Raw genomic sequence first — 18,581 nt, 5'->3', positions numbered from 1 at the left:
GAATATTGATCATATCTACACTCCTGAAATTGAAATAAGAACACCGTGAATTCATTGTCCCAGGAAGGGGAAACTTTATTGACACATTCCTGGGGTCAGATACATCACATGATCACACTGACAGAACCACAGGCACATAGACACAGGCAACAGAGCATGCACAATGTCGGCACTAGTACAGTGTATATCCACCTTTCGCAGCAATGCAGGCTGCTATTCTCCCATGGAGACGATCGTAGAGATGCTGGATGTAGTCCTGTGGAACGGCTTGCCATGCCATTTCCACCTGGCGCCTCAGTTGGACCAGCGTTCATGCTGGACGTGCAGACCGCGTGAGACGACGCTTCATCCAGTCCCAAACATGCTCAATGGGGGACAGATCCGGAGATCTTGCTGGCTAGGGTAGTTGACTTACACCTTCTAGAGCACGTTGGGTGGCACGGGATACATGCGGACGTGCATTGTCCTGTTGGAACAGCAAGTTCCCTTGCCGGTCTAGGAATGGTAGAACGATGGCTTCGATGACGGTTTGGATATACCGTGCACTATTCAGTGTCCCCTCGACGATCACCAGTGGTGTACGGCCAGTGGAGGAGATCGCTCCCCACACCATGATGCCGGGTGTTGGCCCTGTGTGCCTCGGTCGTATGCAGTCCTGATTGTGGCGCTCACCTGCACGGCGCCAAACACGCATACGACCATCATTGGCACCAAGGCAGAAGCGACTCTCATCGCTGAAGACGTCACGTCTCCATCCGTCCCTCCATTCACGCCTGTCGCGACACCACTGGAGGCGGGCTGCACGATGTTGGGGCGTGAGCGGAAGACGGCCTAACGGTGTGCGGGACCGTAGCCCAGCTTCATGGAGACGGTTGCGAATGGTCCTCGCCGATACCCCAGGAGCAACAGTGTCCCTAATTTGCTGGGAAGTGGCGGTGCGGTCCCCTACGGCACTGCGTAGGATCCTACGGTCTTGGCGTGCATCCGTGCGTCGGTGCGGTCCGGTCCCAGGTCGACGGGCACGTGCACCTTCCGCCGACCACTGGCGACAACATCGATGTACTGTGGAGACCTCACGCCCCACGTGTTGAGCAATTCGGCGGTACGTCCACCCGGCCTCCCGCATGCCCACTATACGCCCTCGCTCAAAGTCCGTCAACTGCACATACGGTTCACGTCCACGCTGTCGCAGCATGCTACCAGTGTTAAAGACTGCGATGGAGCTCCGTATGCCACGGCAAACTGGCTGACACTGACGGCGGCGGTGCACAAATGCTGCGCAGCTAGCGCCATTCGACGGCCAACACCGCGGTTCCTGGTGTGTCCGCTGTGCCGTGCGTGTGATCATTGCTTGTACAGCCCTCTCGCAGTGTCCGGAGCAAGTATGGTGGGTCTGACACATCGGTGTCAATGTGTTCTTTTTTCCATTTCCAGGAGTGTATAATAGTTTAGTTTATACTGTTAAAGTGAAATTAACAAGTTTTGTAACAAAGACCTGAATGCTAAAATCTGGACTCTTTGGTCGAACTTAAAGATCGACATTTCATATAGAAGCGCATCATTAAAATGACAAACTTGGTAAATATCAACTCTCTAACTTTATTTGTTTAAAAGATATAGTAAATTTAAATTATCAGTATTTTCAGTTAAGCATCAGATCATCATTTCCTCCACACAGAACATACTGAAAGGTGACAGCATGTCACCTTATTGAATCATTATGTAATAGAATATTTGTTGGAAAGTTTAGTGCATAATACTTACTTTTGTTCTTTATTTATTTATCAGAAAACACATTCATTTAAGGCTACTGGCCGTGACATTCAAAGTTAAGAAGGAAATTGTTTTGGTTTTATGTAAAAGAATTTAACGTTTATTATGTAATGGATATTATTGTTACTTTATTTCGAACGTGGAAGTGGTGAAGCTTTGATTATTTAAGTATGTTAAAATGTAAAGTAATGAAGAATAAGCTATAACTTATCAGGTGGACGGCTTCAGGAAAGGGAACTGCCCTAGTCAGTTGAGCGAGGATAATCGGCGCGTAGGAAACGCGGCCGGGTACTGGCAGAGGTACAGTGCTAGTGCAGACGCGAAAGCGGACAGTTCGGCTGGAGACACCAACGGGTACAGTTCGGATTGAGGCGCGAAAGCAGACAGTCGGTCTTTAGGCAACTAGGAAGTGAAACGACTTAGAAAATTTCGTGGTGTGTGTTATCGCGGGACTTAGTCTCTGAGCGGTGAGCAGCCGCGCGCCTCGTGTGAACTCCAACTTTTTGCGTAGATAACTTGTATTTCGCGATGAGATTGTGAATGGTCGAAATGTATCAAATGGATATGCGCTCAAGTGTAACAGTAGCTCTAAATGTGACCACCTTCGCTGTTAGTTTGCTTTCTGAATAAACATTAGCCTAACCAAATTGCAACTGTGTGGCCCACACCATTTATGGATCGATAATTTAGTTCCCGATATTATTATTACTGTTATTATATGTTATGTTAACTTTGTATTTTGAAAATTTGCCATCAGCCAGACAGTTTAACCAAAGGGTCACAAGGGTCGGATTTAGGGCGTGTAATGCGGCACGTGCTGTTCAACCTCTAGACGAGTTTGAGCCAAGACATTTCGACGAAGAGGAACCGCATGTGAGCCCGAACATGTTTGGGATGTTAGCTCGCATACCTGCAGACCGAAAGGCCTGCACAATGCTTATAGACACACTAAATTTCTTTTAACACCTGTACAGTTAATCAACCGTCATCTATATTTTCAAAATATCTTTATATCTTTTCATAATCTTCCAGTTTTTTTTTCATTTCGATTTTGCATGTACAGCTCTTGCCACTACATGACTCAAATTGTATTAATAGACGAAATAGACGAAACGCAACGAAAAGTGTTGGGTTTCATTTACTAAGTGAAAAAGAATGTGGAGATATGCAGCAGACTCCATTGGAAGAAGTTGCAAGAGAGGCGTTGTGTTATCACATAGACGTTGGGTCTACAGACTGCGAGAATGCCAGTTGGAAGAAGTCAGTCGAGATATTACTTCCTTCCACATACGTTTCACGAACTAGCCACGAGGAGGAACTCAGAAAAATTGGAGGTGGTAAAATTCTCGCCTCGCACCATTGGCGAATGAAAGCAAGAAATGGGGAAAAGATAGTGTTAGCAGAAAAGGGCTCCGCCACACGTCGTAAGGTAGCTTACACGGCGTATATATGTAAGTTTAATCTTCTTTCCTGGTCCGCCACATGAATAAAACCTGCTACTAGAGCACAGGAAGACTTTGTAGTAACGAGAAAACCGTCTGGCGTGTTCTTAGTCACTAGCAACCTAACAGCCTCTCACCACTTACTTTTCAACATCTGTCTCATTGCTTTATGCAGACAGGCTACACTTTAAAAATAACGTATAAACTTACTTGGCTTTTCCTTATAACGCAAGTAAAATAACATACGAGTGAAGTAGACTGAAGGAGAACGTCACAGTCTTTTCGCCCCACATTCAATTTGTGTCTGTCTGTGACAAGCTGACCCTAGTGGGAAATTCCATATGTCAACAAAATCTTTGCTAACAACAGTAAATTGAAAAATTTAATCATGTCTGCAACTGATACATAAGTTAACACAAGACTACGCATTGTGCATTTATCACTGCCCTACACAGCACTATCAGTCACAGCGACTGAGTGCGAACTTTTTAAAAAGATCACGTACTTGCAACGACGGCCTTACCTTCTCCAGACCCCTAGCGCATTCTAATCTTTGAATAACAACCACCATGTATATTCCGCAGTGCAAGAGTCTTTTATTTAAATTGTTCTATTAATAAGAAAAATAAATTCGCTTAATTGGTATGCCATCATCGTGAATAATTAGTGAGTAAAACTATATCGCTTAATTTATGACTTCCTTTATAACGTCGTTTCGGGTACTGGCATCACCAGATAACTTATAAAACAAAGCTCAGTGTCACAATCAATAAAATCTAATAGGGGCGTCACTTAATACAAAAGTTGAGTACGCCATATTGTCGTAGAGTACACGCGTACGGAGACTGTCGGTTTCACTCCGCAACTTCAGACTTAGTGTAGATAATCACAGTCGCAGAGCGTAGCGTTCCGGTAACTGACTTACCACCCAAAAGTTCTTGGAGAACATTTGTCATTTATTCGTAAAATTACTTCGTAAGTTTTGTTCCGTAGCCGCCTGGTGTGGTATAGCAGAATTACTTCACGCAAATTCGTCTTCAGGTACGACTTCATTCCGCTTCCTCTAACTTTGTCCTAACTTTTAGTACCCTTTTCGTACCTCGCTACATTATGACGGAGCAGTCCTATTTTGTCCTTCTATCTCATATAGTTCTCCTTACAACTTCTGAAAGCAACGGATAACGTACAGAATTAATCGCTTTTATGTGTGTGTGTGTGTGTGTGTGTGTGTGTGTGTGTGTGTGAGAGAGAGAGAGAGAGAGAGAGAGAGAGAGAGAGAGAGAGAGAGAAATAAAGAGGATGATGGAGAGGGCGTAGGAGAGGGGGGGGGGGACCGAAAGGAAATGTAACTACCTCAAATAGTAAAGAAACAAGTAATTATTGCATTACGCAGAGGACTAATTAACTTCTTTTGGGACCAAAATATCGAGTTTAAAATCAAATTAGATTCATGATATTTCTACAAGTATAGCGCATCAACCATTGTGAAGGTGTCACGAGTGTTGTTGTTGTTGTGGTCTTCAGTCCTGAGACTGGTTTGATGCAGCTCTCCATGCTACTCTATCCTGTGCAAGCTTTTTCATCTCCCAGTACCTACTGCAACCTACATCCTTCTGAATCTGCTTAGTGTATTCATCTCTTGGTCTCCCTCTACGATTTTTACCCTCCACACTGCCCTCCAATACTAAATTGGTGATCCCTTGATGCCTCAGAACATGTCCTACCAACCGATCCCTTCTTCTGTTCAAGTTGTGCCACAAACTTCTCTTCTCCCCAATCCTATTCAATACTTCCTCATTAGTTATGTGATCTAACCATCTAATCTTCAGCATTCTTCTGTAGCACCACATTTCGAAAGCTTCTATTCTCTTCTTGTCCAAACTATTTATCGTCCATGTTTCACTTCCATACATGGCTACACTCCATACGAATACTTTCAGAAATGACTTCCTGACACTTAAATCTATACTCGATGTTAACAAATTTCTCTTCTTCAGAAACGCTTTCCTTGCCATTGCCAGCCTACATTTTATATCCTCTCTACTTCGACCATCATCAGTTATTTTGCTCCCCAAATAGCAAAACTCCTTTACTACTTTAAGTGCCTCATTTCCTAATCTAATTCCCTCAGCATCACCCGACTTGATTAGACTACATTCCATTATCCTTGTTTTGCTTTTGTTGATGTTCATCTTATATCCTCCTTTGAAGACACTGTCCATTCCATTCAACTGCTCTTCCAAGTCCTTTGCTGTCTCTGACAGAATTACAATGTCATCGGCGAACCTCAAAGTTTTTATTTCTTCTCCATGAATTTTAATACCTACTCCGAATTTTTCTTTTGTTTCCTTTACTGCTTGCTCAATATACAGATTGAACAACATCGGGGAGAGGCTACAACCCTGTCTTACTCCCTTCCCAACCACTGCTTCCCTTTCATGTCCCTCGACTCTTATAACTGCCATCTGGTTTCTGTACAAATTGTAAATAGCCTTTCGCTCCCTGTATTTTACCCCTGCCACCTTTAGAATTTGAAAGAGAGTATTCCAGTCAACATTGTCAAAAGCTTTCTCTAAGTCTACAAATGCTAGAAACGTAGGTTTGCCTTTCCTTAATCTTTCTTCTAAGATAAGTCGTAAGGTCAGTATTGCCTCACGTGTTCCAGTGTTTCTACGGAATCCAAACTGATCTTCCCCGAGGTTGGCTTCTACTAGTTTTTCCATTCGTCTGTAAAGAATTCGTGTTAGTATTTTGCAGCTGTGACTTATTAAGCTGATAGTTCGGTAATTTTCACATCTGTCAACACCTGCTTTCTTTGGGATTGGAATTATTATATTCTTCTTGAAGTCTGAGGGTATTTCGCCTGTTTCATACATCTTGCTCACCAGATGGTAGAGTTTTGTCAGGACTGGCTCTCCCACGGCCGTCAGTAGTTCCAATGGAATATTGTCTACTCCGGGGGCCTTGTTTCGACTCAGGTCTTTCAGTGCTCTGTCAAACTCTTCACGCAGTATCATATCTCCCATTTCATCTTCATCTACATCCTCTTCCATTTCCATAATATTGTCCTCAAGTACATCGCCCTTGTATAGACCCTCTATATACTCCTTCCACCTTTCTGCTTTCCCTTCTTTGCTTAGAACTGGGTTTCCATCTGAGCTCTTGATATTCATACAAGTCGTTCTCTTATCTCCAAAGGTCTCTTTAATTTTCCTGTAGGCGGTATCTATCTTACCCCTAGTGAGATAGGCCTCTACATCCTTACATTTGTCCTCTAGCCATCCCTGCTTAGCCATTTTGCACTTCCTGTCGATCTCATTTTTGAGACGTTTGTATTCCTTTTTGCCTGTTTCATTTACTGCATTTTTATATTTTCTCCTTTCATCAATTAAATTCAATATTTCTTCTGTTACCCAAGGATTTCTACTAGCCCTAGTCTTTTTACCTACTTGATCCTCTGCTGCCTTCACTACTTCATCCCTCAAAGCTACCCATTCTTCTTCTACTGTATTTATTTCCCCCATTCCTGTCAATTGCTCTCTTATGCTCTCCCTGAATCTCTGTACAACCTCTGGTTCTTTTAGTTTATCCAGGTCCCATGTCCTTAAATTCCCACCTTTTTGCAGTTTCTTCAGTTTTAATCTACAGGTCATAACCAATAGATTGTGGTCAGAGTCCACATCTGCCCCTGGAAATGTCTTACAATTTAAAACCTGGTTCCTAAATCTCTGTCTTACCATTATATAATCTATCTGATACCTTTTAGTATCTCCAGGGTTCTTCCATGTATACAACCTTCTTTCATGATTCTTAAACCAAGTGTTAGTTATGATTATGTTGTGCTCTGTGCAAAATTCGACCAGGCGGCTTCCTCTTTCATTTCTGTCCCCCAATCCATATTCACCTACTACGTTTCCTTCTCTCCCTTTTCCTACACTCGAATTCCAGTCACCCATGACTATTAAATTTTCGTCTCCCTTCACTATCTGAATAATTTCTTTTATTTCATCATACATTTCTTCAATTTCTTCGTCGTCTGCAGAGCTAGTTGGCATATAAACTTGTACTACTGTAGTAGGCGTGGGCTTCGTATCTATCTTGGCCACAATAATGCGTTCACTATGCTGTTTGTAGTAGCTTACCCGCATTCCTATTTTCCTATTCATTATTAAACCTACTCCTGCATTACCCCTATTTGATTTTGTGTTTATAACCCTGTAGTCACCTGACCAGAAGTCTTGTTCCTCCTGCCACCGAACTTCACTAATTCCCACTATATCTAACTTCAACCTATCCATTTCCCTTTTTAAATTTTCTAACCTACCTGCCCGATTAAGGGATCTGACATTCCACGCTCCGATCCGTAGAACGCCAGTTTTCTTTCTCCTGATAACGACATCCTCTTGAGTAGTCCCCGCCCGGAGATCCGAATGGGGGACTATTTTACCTCCGGAATATTTTACCCAAGAGGACGCCATCATCATGTAATCATACAGTAAAGCTGCATGCCCTCGGGAAAAATTACGGCTGTAGTTTCCCCTTGCTTTCAGCCGTTCGCAGTACCAGCACAGCAAGGCCGTTTTGGTTATTGTTACAAGGCCAGATCAGTCAATCATCCAGACTGTTGCCCTTGCAACTACTGAAAAGGCTGCTGCCCCTCTTCAGGAACCACACGTTTGTCTGGCCTCTCAACAGATACCCCTCCGTTGTGGTTGCACCTACGGTACGGCTATCTGTATCGCTGAGGCACGCAAGCCTCCCCACCAACGGCAAGGTCCATGGTTCATGGGGGGGGGGGGGGGGGGGGGGGGGTGTCACGAGTACAAAAGATTAATTTCCCTCATCGACGAAAATAACTAGACGTCATGTTAACTTGGTAACCCTCATTCACTTCCTTATGCTGTTTAAATGTTGGATGTACTCCACCTCCAGTGGTCTTGTTGTTCGAGTGACACTGAACCATTTCAAAAGCAGATACACCAGAAAAAGCAATCATATAACGTAACTGACGCAAGCTTTACTCCATGTATTCGCGAAAGACACAACCGGTTAACCATCAGTAAAACTTAGACAAAAAGATCAGTTAGAACATTTAGTCTGAAAGCCTTCCATCCGATAGCCTGAAGTCTGCTGTTGTGGCAGTAGAATCCCACAGCCGTTTTCGACGTCGGAAAAGGGTATTGCAATAGTAACTGTGGAGGACACTTTGGCTGGCAAAGATGACTAGAAGTCTCCGTAGTGTACACGCAGATGTATAAGAATAAGATTAAAGTTCACACATCAAAAATAGTTTTGCATCACCCAGGTTCACAGAACTCCTGAAGACTGTGGACTGTGGATACTGAATCACAGACACAGTCCCTTTGACTGTTCAGAGATGTCACTAAACCCGCCCAAAGATGTAAGCAACCATGCATGAGTAGCACCTATTAGACAGAGGGGGTCCGACAGCCGATCAGTTCCAGTCATTTCACCAGGATGGAGGTACACGGCTCGTGTTGCCTGTAGTTTAACCATGCCTAGACGATCAAACACGCAGTTCGATCGCGTTACTTTGTGCTTGGAAGGGCTCTCAACAAGGGAAGTGTCCAGGCGTCTCGGAGTGAACCAAAGCGATGTTGTTTGGACATGGAGGAGATACAGAGAGAGAGGAACTGTCGATGACATGCCTCGCTCAGACCGCCCAAGTGCTACTACTGCAGTGGATGACCGCTAAATACGGATTATGGCTCGGAGGAACCCTGACAGCAACGCCACTATGTTGAATAATGCTTTTCGTGCAGCCACAGGGCGTCGCTCTTCGACTCAAACTGTGCGCAATCGGCTGCATGATGCGCAACGTCACTCCCGACGTCCATGGTGAGGTCCATCCGTGCAACCACGACATCATGCAGCGTGGTACAGATGGGCCCAACAACTTCCGAATGGACCGCTCGGGATTGGCATCACGTTCACTTCACGGATGAGTATCGCATGTGCCCTCAACCAGACCATCGTCGGTGACATGTTTGGAGGCAACCCGGTTAGGCTGAACGCCTCAGAACACTGTCCAACGAGTGCATAATGTGGAGTTTCCCCGCTGTTTTGGGATGGCACTATGTGGGGCTGTCGTACGCCGCTGGTGGTCATGGAAGGTGCCGTAACGGCTGTACAATACGTGAATGCCATCCTTCGACTGATAGTGCAGCCATATTGGCTGCATATTGGCAAGGCACTCGTCTTCATGGACCACAATTCGCGCCCCCATCTTGCACATTTCAACCTGGACCAACAGCGCCTTGATGAACTTGTGGATAGTATGCCACGACGAATAGAGTCCTGGTTCAAATGGTTCAAAATGGCTCTGAGCATTATGGGACTTAACATCTATGGTCATCAGTCCCCTAGAACTTAGAACTACTTAAACCGAACTAACCTAAGGACAGCACACAACACCCAGTCATCACGAGGCAGAGAAAATAGAGTCCTGCATCAATGCAAGAGGACGTGGTACTGGGTATTAGAGGTACCGGTATCTACAGCAATCTGCACCATCAACTCTGATGGTCTCGCTGTATGGTGGAACAATGCACATGCAATGTGTGTTTTTCATGAGCAATAAAATGGGTGGAAATGATGTTTATGTTGATCTCTATTCCAATTTCCTGTACAGGTTACGGAAGTATCGGAACCGAGGTGATGCCAAAATGACTCACACGTTTCGTTACACTATATACAGTGAGGTGACAAAAATCGTGGGATAGCGTGTTGTACACATACATATTGTCGCAGTATCGCGCACACGAGATATAAGATGGTAGTGCACAGGCGGAGCTGTCATTTGTACTCAGTTGATGCCTGTGAAGCGGTTTCCAACGTGGTAAAGGCCGCACGGTGGGAGTTAACAGAGTAGATGGAACTAGATGGATGGGATATTCCATTTCGGAAATCGTTAGAGAATTCAATATTCTGAGATCCACAGTGTCAAGAGTGTGCCGAGAATATCATATTTCAGGCGTTACCTCTCACCACAGTGAACACAGTGCCTGATGGCCTACTCTTAACGACCGAGAGCAGGCGGCGTTTGCTTAGAGTTTTCAATTTTAACATACAAGCAATCCTGCGAGAAATAACTGCCGAAATCTAACTGGGACGCACGAACCTATCCGTTATGCGAAATGTAACGTTACTGGTCTATGGCAACAGACGAACAAAGGTAGTGCCTTTGCCAATAGCACGACATTGTCTGCAGTATGTCTCCTGGGCACGTAACCATGTCGGTTTGATCTTAGACTTGAAACCCGTGGTCTCGTCAGATGAGTCAATATTTCCATATTTCAAATGGCAACAGCTGATGATAGGTTTCGGGCGTGAATCCATGGACAGTTGTCAACAAGGCCCATTGTAAGCTGGTGGTGGATGCATGGGCTGTGTTTACATGGAATGGACTGGCTCCTCTGATCCAACTGAACTGATCATTGACTGAAAATGGTTATGTTCGGCCATTTGGAGGCCGTCTGCAGCCATTCATGAATTTCTTGTTACAACGATGGAATTGTTACCGGGCCACAATAGCTCGCGATGGGTTTTAAGAACATTCCGGACAGTTCTGTAGAATTCTTTGGGCTCCGAGATCGCCCGACGTGCATCACATCGGACATTTGTGGGTCTTAGCGGAGAGGTCAGTTCGTGCATAAAATCCTGCACCAGCAACACATTTACAATTACGGACAATTATAAAGATAGCGTGCCTCAATATTTCTGCAGTTGATTTCCAAAGAATTATGTAAAGGTTTTTTTTTTTTTTAATTAACGCTACAAGTTACAAAGTTGTTGAATCCATGGCACGTCGAGATTCTGCATGACTCTGGGGAAAAGGAGTTGCGACACGTTATTAGGAGCTATCCCATGGCTTTTGTTATCTCAATGAATATTTCGGTCAAATTCAATACTTTCAACAGATTATCATTACTGGCAAGTTTTTGTTGTATGCATTAAGCCGTTGTCTAAGGACTGTAACTACGTCTAGCGTTTCATCTCCTAACGGTGGAAACCTCACCGGAGACTATACAAGCTCCCACTTTTAAACAAGCTCAGTAATACGAATTGTTCTCATGTATCCACGCAACGGTCGAGTCGTGACGTCACCAGCATTAGGGGACGTAGCGTTAGCCATATAATTGTGCCAGAGACCGCAGCCTAACGTTCACATGACAAGTAAAACTGGATAATCCGTGAAGAATACACTAATAATTAAGTTCAGCAGGCGAAAAATTTTTGTGTTTTTTGGTTTTTTGTTTGTTTGAAATACTGAATAAGTTTATCGTTAATAAGAGAGAACTTCAGGTAGTAGGCTAGACATTATTATGACATTCCAAAATAAGTTATATTGAATGCTGCACCACACTATTTTTCACTGTAATCACCAAGTCTCTGCAGACAACGGGAGGAACGTTCTGCCAATCATTCAGTTCGTCGACGATTGGTCAAGGAGTCATTAGGTAAACGCTGTGTGAGCGTCCTCATCGTTGGAAAATCTGTGATCGTCAATGGCAATAATTTAATTTGATAAATAAGTTAAATAAACGAAGGTTTCATTAACATAGTGAGGAATGATAGGGTTGATCTACCGATTAACGGAATGAAAGTTCTGTCCAAAAATAACAATATGATTTATTAAGACTAAACACAAAATAATAAACAAAAACACATGAAACATTTATAATACATCAAATTGGCTCAAATTGGATACTCAAACAAACGCTGTGAAGGTGAAGTTGTCCCTAAACTAGATTGTGAGGGTTATGACGAAGTGGTATGTGGACCAATTCCTTGCGACGCAAATCTTAAGAGAGACACACAGCTAACCCAACATTAATTGCTGCTACTCAAGACAGAACAAAGTTAGAAAAAGACGAACAGGCGCGCTCTGGCTGGTTGCTTCGACGTCCTCGACCGAAAGGCGAGAGCCGACTACCTAGAGCACCCGTACAGGCCGAACACACAACATTCCCTCCCCCACGACAGTGGCCGTGGTTAAACGTTCCAATCAGCAACTCGAAAACCGGCGGAAAATTCCACTCCATTGCCGGAGCACTACCATTCCACCAATGGAGATTCTTGGCGCCAATTTCTGCGCTGATTTTGCTACGTCACGGAGCTATGCCCTGAGCAAGCCAATCACAGTTACTATTTTTTAATTTGTAATAAGAATTGCAGTGTAAAACATAAACACATACAAGGTATAACATACATTACAAAAACAACACAAGATAAAGAAATTTAAGAAAAAAAAACAAGGTTCATGGGGCATCAAGTTGCCTTTACAAAATGTTCCCTGAACTGATGGTCCATTCACAATGACAACTGAGCAGCAGCAACTAATGTTGGGTTAGCTGTGTGTCTCTCTTAAGATTTGAGTGGCAAGGAATTGGCTCCACATACCACTTCGTCTTAAACCTCACAATCTAGTTTAGGGACAACTTCACCTTCACAGCGTTTGTTTGAGTATCCAATTTGAGCCAATTTGATGTATTATAAATGTTTCATGTGTTTTTGTTTATTATTTTGTGTTTAGTCTTAATAAATCATATTGTTATTCTGGACAGAACTTTCATTCTGTTAATCGGTAGAGCAACCCATCATTTCTCACTACGTTAATGAAACCTTCGTTTATTTAACTTATTTATCAAATTAAATTATTGGAGGTGCCAAACTCTTTTCTACTCCACTTGCAGGGTTGATTAAAGTCAGTTCGCGTATATTTTTTAATCCATGTGCAACAGCGAAAGTCGGAGTTAGAATAGGGGGGGGGGGGCTTAGAGCATCATTTACATATGCAGATTCTAGAAGAATTTAGTGTTAAATACACTGCTTGCCCCGGCACCTCGCAAGCCGTCTAGTCTCGCGTTGTGGTAATATATTATCTACATAAACGTTCCTCATGAATCTGTTTCTATTAATGAAAGCCGTATCAAAATCCATACGCAGTTCTTGAGATTAGCCTGAAACGCTACAAAGAGTTTAATTGTCGGGGATTTATACATAATTTCTTCTTTAACACGGTTCACCGTCGTCAACACCGCTTCACGGTTTCCAAGTAAGAATTCGTTGTCACGGCTTGTGCACCATCGTACTCTACTAGCGACACAGAAACTGAAGTGCTTGATGTTAATATCGATAATCTCCAATAACCGCAAACGCATGTGCGACATTCAGAGTTCAGTGACGTTGCCCAGGGAATAGTACTAGTAAGACAGTAGGCGCCGAAATGACGAAAAGGCGGCGCTTCACTGCAGTGCAAACAGCTCCTGCAGGTACCCGCCGTGTTGGCTGTTGTACCGCCCGCATTCTGTTACTCCTATTATCGCGTTCCAGTTACCACCAGAGTGCAGGAAACGCGCGCGAAACTTCAAGCTGTTCATAAAGAGGAAGTTTAAAATTCAAACCAAATTTACGTATTTTTACGGCACTGCACCGGGCCCCGTATTGTGTCATGTGAAATCGCAATGCATTTTCCATGCTCGGACGAGTGTAAAACACATTTACTTCCATCATTTCGGCAGGAATATTTAAATTGGATGTTTACGCTTCTCTGGGCCGAATTCGCACATGCAGGCGCGTCGTTTTTTCTGGCGTGAGCATGTGGGTGTATACATATATATCTATTTTTTAAATGACGCGGCCGCAGATATAACACTGAGGCCGTCAGTACGATGCGAGAAGGCTACCATACATAATCATGAGCATCGCCCACCATCCCAGTAGTATAGTGTGAATTTCAAATTTCCGTTGTCCGAGTTTCATCCGGGAAAGGGAGGACGAAAGAAGGGGCGTGAACGGAAGAGGAGGGTGGGGGAGAACAGCTCGTGTAATGATTTCCATGAATATTTATATTCATAGCGCTCTAGTGATTAATACAGCGTGTGCGAAATCGGCGATAGACAAAAGCCCCGTCGCTTTTATAACGCGATCGGCCGCGCGCGGCTTTGGGGACGTTTTAATCAGACCATTAGCTACACATTACCCGACAATATCCCCAGCAGGACGACACTAATTTAGGGTTCCCCCCCCCCCCCCAACATCCCAGCCCTTATTAAAATACTCGATGCGTGTCGCGATTGTTTTGATTATTTTAACCACATTAAGCCCGCTTTTGAAAAGCACCTCGGCACCGCTTGCTCGCCAATCGACCGTCACAGGCCGACCGGCTGGAAAACAGCTGTGGCACATGCAGCGTCCGTGAAGCGCGGCGCGGCTCTCGCCGCCTCTCTGCTGTTCTGTCCTGCCCGGGGAGCAGTTTTGCGATGGCGACGAATAAAATAACTAACAGCAGCCGACCGAGCCCGGCAGCGAAATCACCAGCCGTGACGCCATCACCGGCGGCAGCCGAAACACCAATCACAGGACCAAAATCTGTGGCGCCTGTAACGACACGGCAGCGCCAGTGGGATGGGCAATGCAGCGCATGTAGCTACACGGAGCCGCCGAATCGCGTGTGTTAATTAGAGCGTAAGGGTCAACAGGAGAGCGCTGGTTGGCGCCTCGTATCGTCTTTCTGTGACGCGAATATAAGCGGCCAAACAGACTGATGGGTATGTTAGTGGTGTGGAGTGTGCATAAAGGTCGATTTGTAAATCCCTCTCACAATTTGGTAATGACCATTAAGTTTACAATATTTTTTTTGAAAGGAACGTGCACATAAAGCCGTTATCAACCCGAAGGTTGGTTTGAACACTGTAGTCCTTTACTAACATGGTCCTCTTGGATGTGATACTTCTTTGCCTTTCTCCGAGTTTTGAACGGACTTACACAAACAGTTATAGGGGGACCTGTGTTTAACGTGGACTCAGAACCACTGTACATCTCAGCATTTTGAATATTAACAAACATTACGACGGGTGAAATAAGTGAAAACTGAAAAATAAACGTGTTGGCCCGGAAACGAACCTGAAACGCTTTCTTCTGTAGTCAGCGCCACCGAGCTAAACTTTCGAAACGTTTGAAGACAAAAGTCATGGGATACCTCCAAATATCGTGTCTGACTTGCAGTTGCGCGCCGGCCGTGGTGGCCGAACGGTTCTAGGCGCTTCAGTCCGGAACCGCGCTGCTGCTACGGTCACAGGTTCGAATCCTGCCTCGGGTATGGATGTGTGTGCTGTCCTTAGGTTAGTTAGGTTTAAGTAGTTCTAAGTATAGGGGACTGATGACCTCAGATGTTAAGTCCCATAGTGCTCACAGCTATTTTTGAAACTGCGCGTCGTACTGCCGCTACTCGATATGGACTCCATAGGTCGTTGGAGGTCTCTGTCATGCTGTCTCATACCCGTCCGTAAGTTCAAAAGTGTTGAGGATGCAAGGTTTTGTGCACGAACTGACTTCTCTATTACATCCCGTGTCGGGCGATCTTGGTGACAAAATCATTCGCTCGTATTGCCCAGAGTGTTCTCAAAACCAGTCGCCAAGAACTGATGCATGATGACGGAGTGCCGTCGTCCATACAACTTCCATCGTTGTTTGGTAACATGAATCTCATGAATAGCTGCAAATGGTCTCCAATTGGCCAAACGTAACCATTTCCAGTCATTGATCGGTTCTGTTGGACTAGAGGACGTAGTTTATTCTGTGTGAACACAGCCCACACGATTATGGAGTTACCACCACCTTGCACAGTGCCTTTTTAACAACTTGGATACATGGCATCGTATTGGGTCCGCGCCAAACTCGGGCCCTTCCATCAGCTCTTACCAACTGAAATGTGGAGTCGTCTAACGAGGCCACGGTTCTCCAGTAGTCTATGATCCAACCGATATGCTCATGTGCCCAGGAGAGACAATGCAGACGGTGCGTCGCTGTTAGCAAAGGCACCCGCGTCGGTCATCAGCTGACATAGCCCATTAACGCCAAATTTCGCCGCACTATCCCAACGGATACGTCCCTCTTACGTTCCACATTGATTTCTGTGCTTATTTCATGAAGCGTTGCTTATATGTTAGCACTGACAACTCTTTGAAATACTGTTGCTCTGGGTCGTTAAATGAAGGCCGTCGGCTACTGCATTGCCCGTGGTGAAAGGTCGGCACACTCTTGACATTGTGGATCTCTGAATATTGAACTCCGAAATGGAATCTCTCATGCCTCTCGTTCCAAGTACCGTACCGCGTTCAACGTCGCTATCCCATGATTTGTCATCTCAGTTTAGTTCCGACCGTGGTAGCGCGGTAGATGGTTGTTGTGGTCGTCATTCCGAAGACTGATATGAAGCAGCTGTGCCTGGAGACCTGACCCGCATCACACTTCATCGATGCATAACTACTGCAGCCTACATCCAAGTTTGCTTATTACAGTCCACCTTGGGTCTCCTTCTACAACTTTTAACCACCCTCCCTTCTCCCCCCCCCCCCAAAGCAACCTTCCCTCTATTACCAAATCAACTATTACTTAAATGCCACAGAATGTATCATATTAACATATGCCTCATTTTTGTCAAGTTGTGCAATAATAACTTTCCTTCCAAACTCGTTTCAGTACCTCTTCATTGGTTACCCTACTGAGGGACTACAGAAAATAAGTTACACATGTCGTTCCACGTTGTCAGCTAGAGTGGCGTATTTCCTGCAGACAAGTTGTGCTGCGGTACGGACAGCAGGTGAATCATAGTGTGGGAGTGGGAATATAGTCTAGAGTTGAAGTACATGGAACAGTACTGTTCTTGTGGACAAAATGTCTAAAGAGCACAGAGATTCACCCAAAGTCCTGGAATTATATGGTCCAGGTACAACATCACGTTCCGCCCTAGCGATGTGATACCAACGGTTCTCGAAGGGCTCCCTGCCAAAGGAGAGGATTTCTACTGTGGAGGAAATGTGTGATTGCTCCGACCGTTGTTTACATGTACATGGTGATAATATTGAAAAACAGGGCCATGTACCAGTATCACTTTGAAGAGTGTTGCAGCCTTCAATAAAAGGTTCTTGGCCTCGGATGTGTAACTTAATTTTTAAAATCCAGCGTGATCTTCAGCATTCTTATGTGACATAGTGTTTCAAAAGCTTGTATGTTTTTCCTGTCTGCACTGTTTGTGGTACATGTTTCAAATTTACATAATAGTACACTCCGGACAACTATTTTCAGAAATAGCTTCCGAAAGTTGTATTTGTATTTGATACTAATACGTTTCTCTTTTCCACTGAATCTGTCCTTGCTGTTACCACCCTACATTTTAAATCCTCTGTACTATTTGCAGCATTGGTTATTTAGCTTCCCAAATAGAAAAAGTCATCTAATACCGTCGGTGTCTCATTTTCTAATTTACTATGATGAGTGAAATCATTAGGATCATTGTACACCACGAGAATGAGTGCTTTAAGGAAAGTACGAGAGGCGTTCAGTAAATAATGCAGCATTTTTTTTTTCTCAGCCAGTTCTGACTGATAAAACGCGGAATTTGTTTTGAGTCATCGTGCAGTATTCCCACCTCATCCTCTGTAGTTCCGATACGCAGTGTCTGTAGCCGAGGTGCGCTCCAAGCAGAGCGCTGTCATTAAGTTTCTGCTGGCCGAGAAACAGAGCCTCGCACATATTCATAGGCCCTTGGAGAATGTATACAGAGACTTGGCGCTAAACAAAAGCACTGTGAGTCGTTGGGCGAGGTGTCCATCATCGCATAGAGGTCGCGCGAACCTGTCAGCACTGCCGTGTGTCAGCGGCTGCATACAGCTGTGCCTCCTGAAATGTTGGAACGTATGGACACTCTCATTCGAAGTGATCGACGCATTCAAACGAACTTCTTCTTCAGCATGACAACGCAAGGCGTCACGCAAGTCTGCCGCACTTGAGAGGAGCTCTCGAAATGTGGCTGATGGGGAGCTTATTGATGCAGCAAGACGTTGGTACAGACGTCGACAGAGTGGTACGTGCGGGCATACAGACCATTCCGGTGAGGTGGCGTAAGGCCGCCGCAGTGAACGGAGATCCTTTTGAAAAATGAAATTTTGTAGCCAAAAGTGGGGAATAATAGGGTGTATTGCTGTCTTGAATGAAACTAACCTGCTTTAAGAGAAGAAGAGTGTTGCATTACTTACAGAGCGCCCCTCGTACATAAGCGGAACTGAGAAGAATGGGGATCATCCTAGCTACGATGCGAGCCACGATGGTAAAATTCATTGGCGGAAGCGACTTTCACAACAGGCCAGTTCCTATGGCCCTACGTCTAACGACAGACATCTCGGAAACTGCAAATTTGGTCGACTTTTCGCTTACTGTTGTCGTGAACATCCAGCATTCATGGAAAGTGACTGATTGATGATTAAAAATCCACGAGTAAGTGAACAAGTACAGGACACACATTGTTGAGCATGGGATTTTCCTACATCTTCCCACGTTAAC

The sequence above is a fragment of the Schistocerca serialis genome, chromosome 1 (genome assembly GCF_023864345.2).
Source record: "Schistocerca serialis cubense isolate TAMUIC-IGC-003099 chromosome 1, iqSchSeri2.2, whole genome shotgun sequence".
Lineage (NCBI taxonomy): Eukaryota > Metazoa > Arthropoda > Insecta > Orthoptera > Acrididae > Schistocerca > Schistocerca serialis.
The sequence above is the reverse complement of the archived record's forward strand: the minus strand, read 5'-3'. Positions refer to the sequence as shown.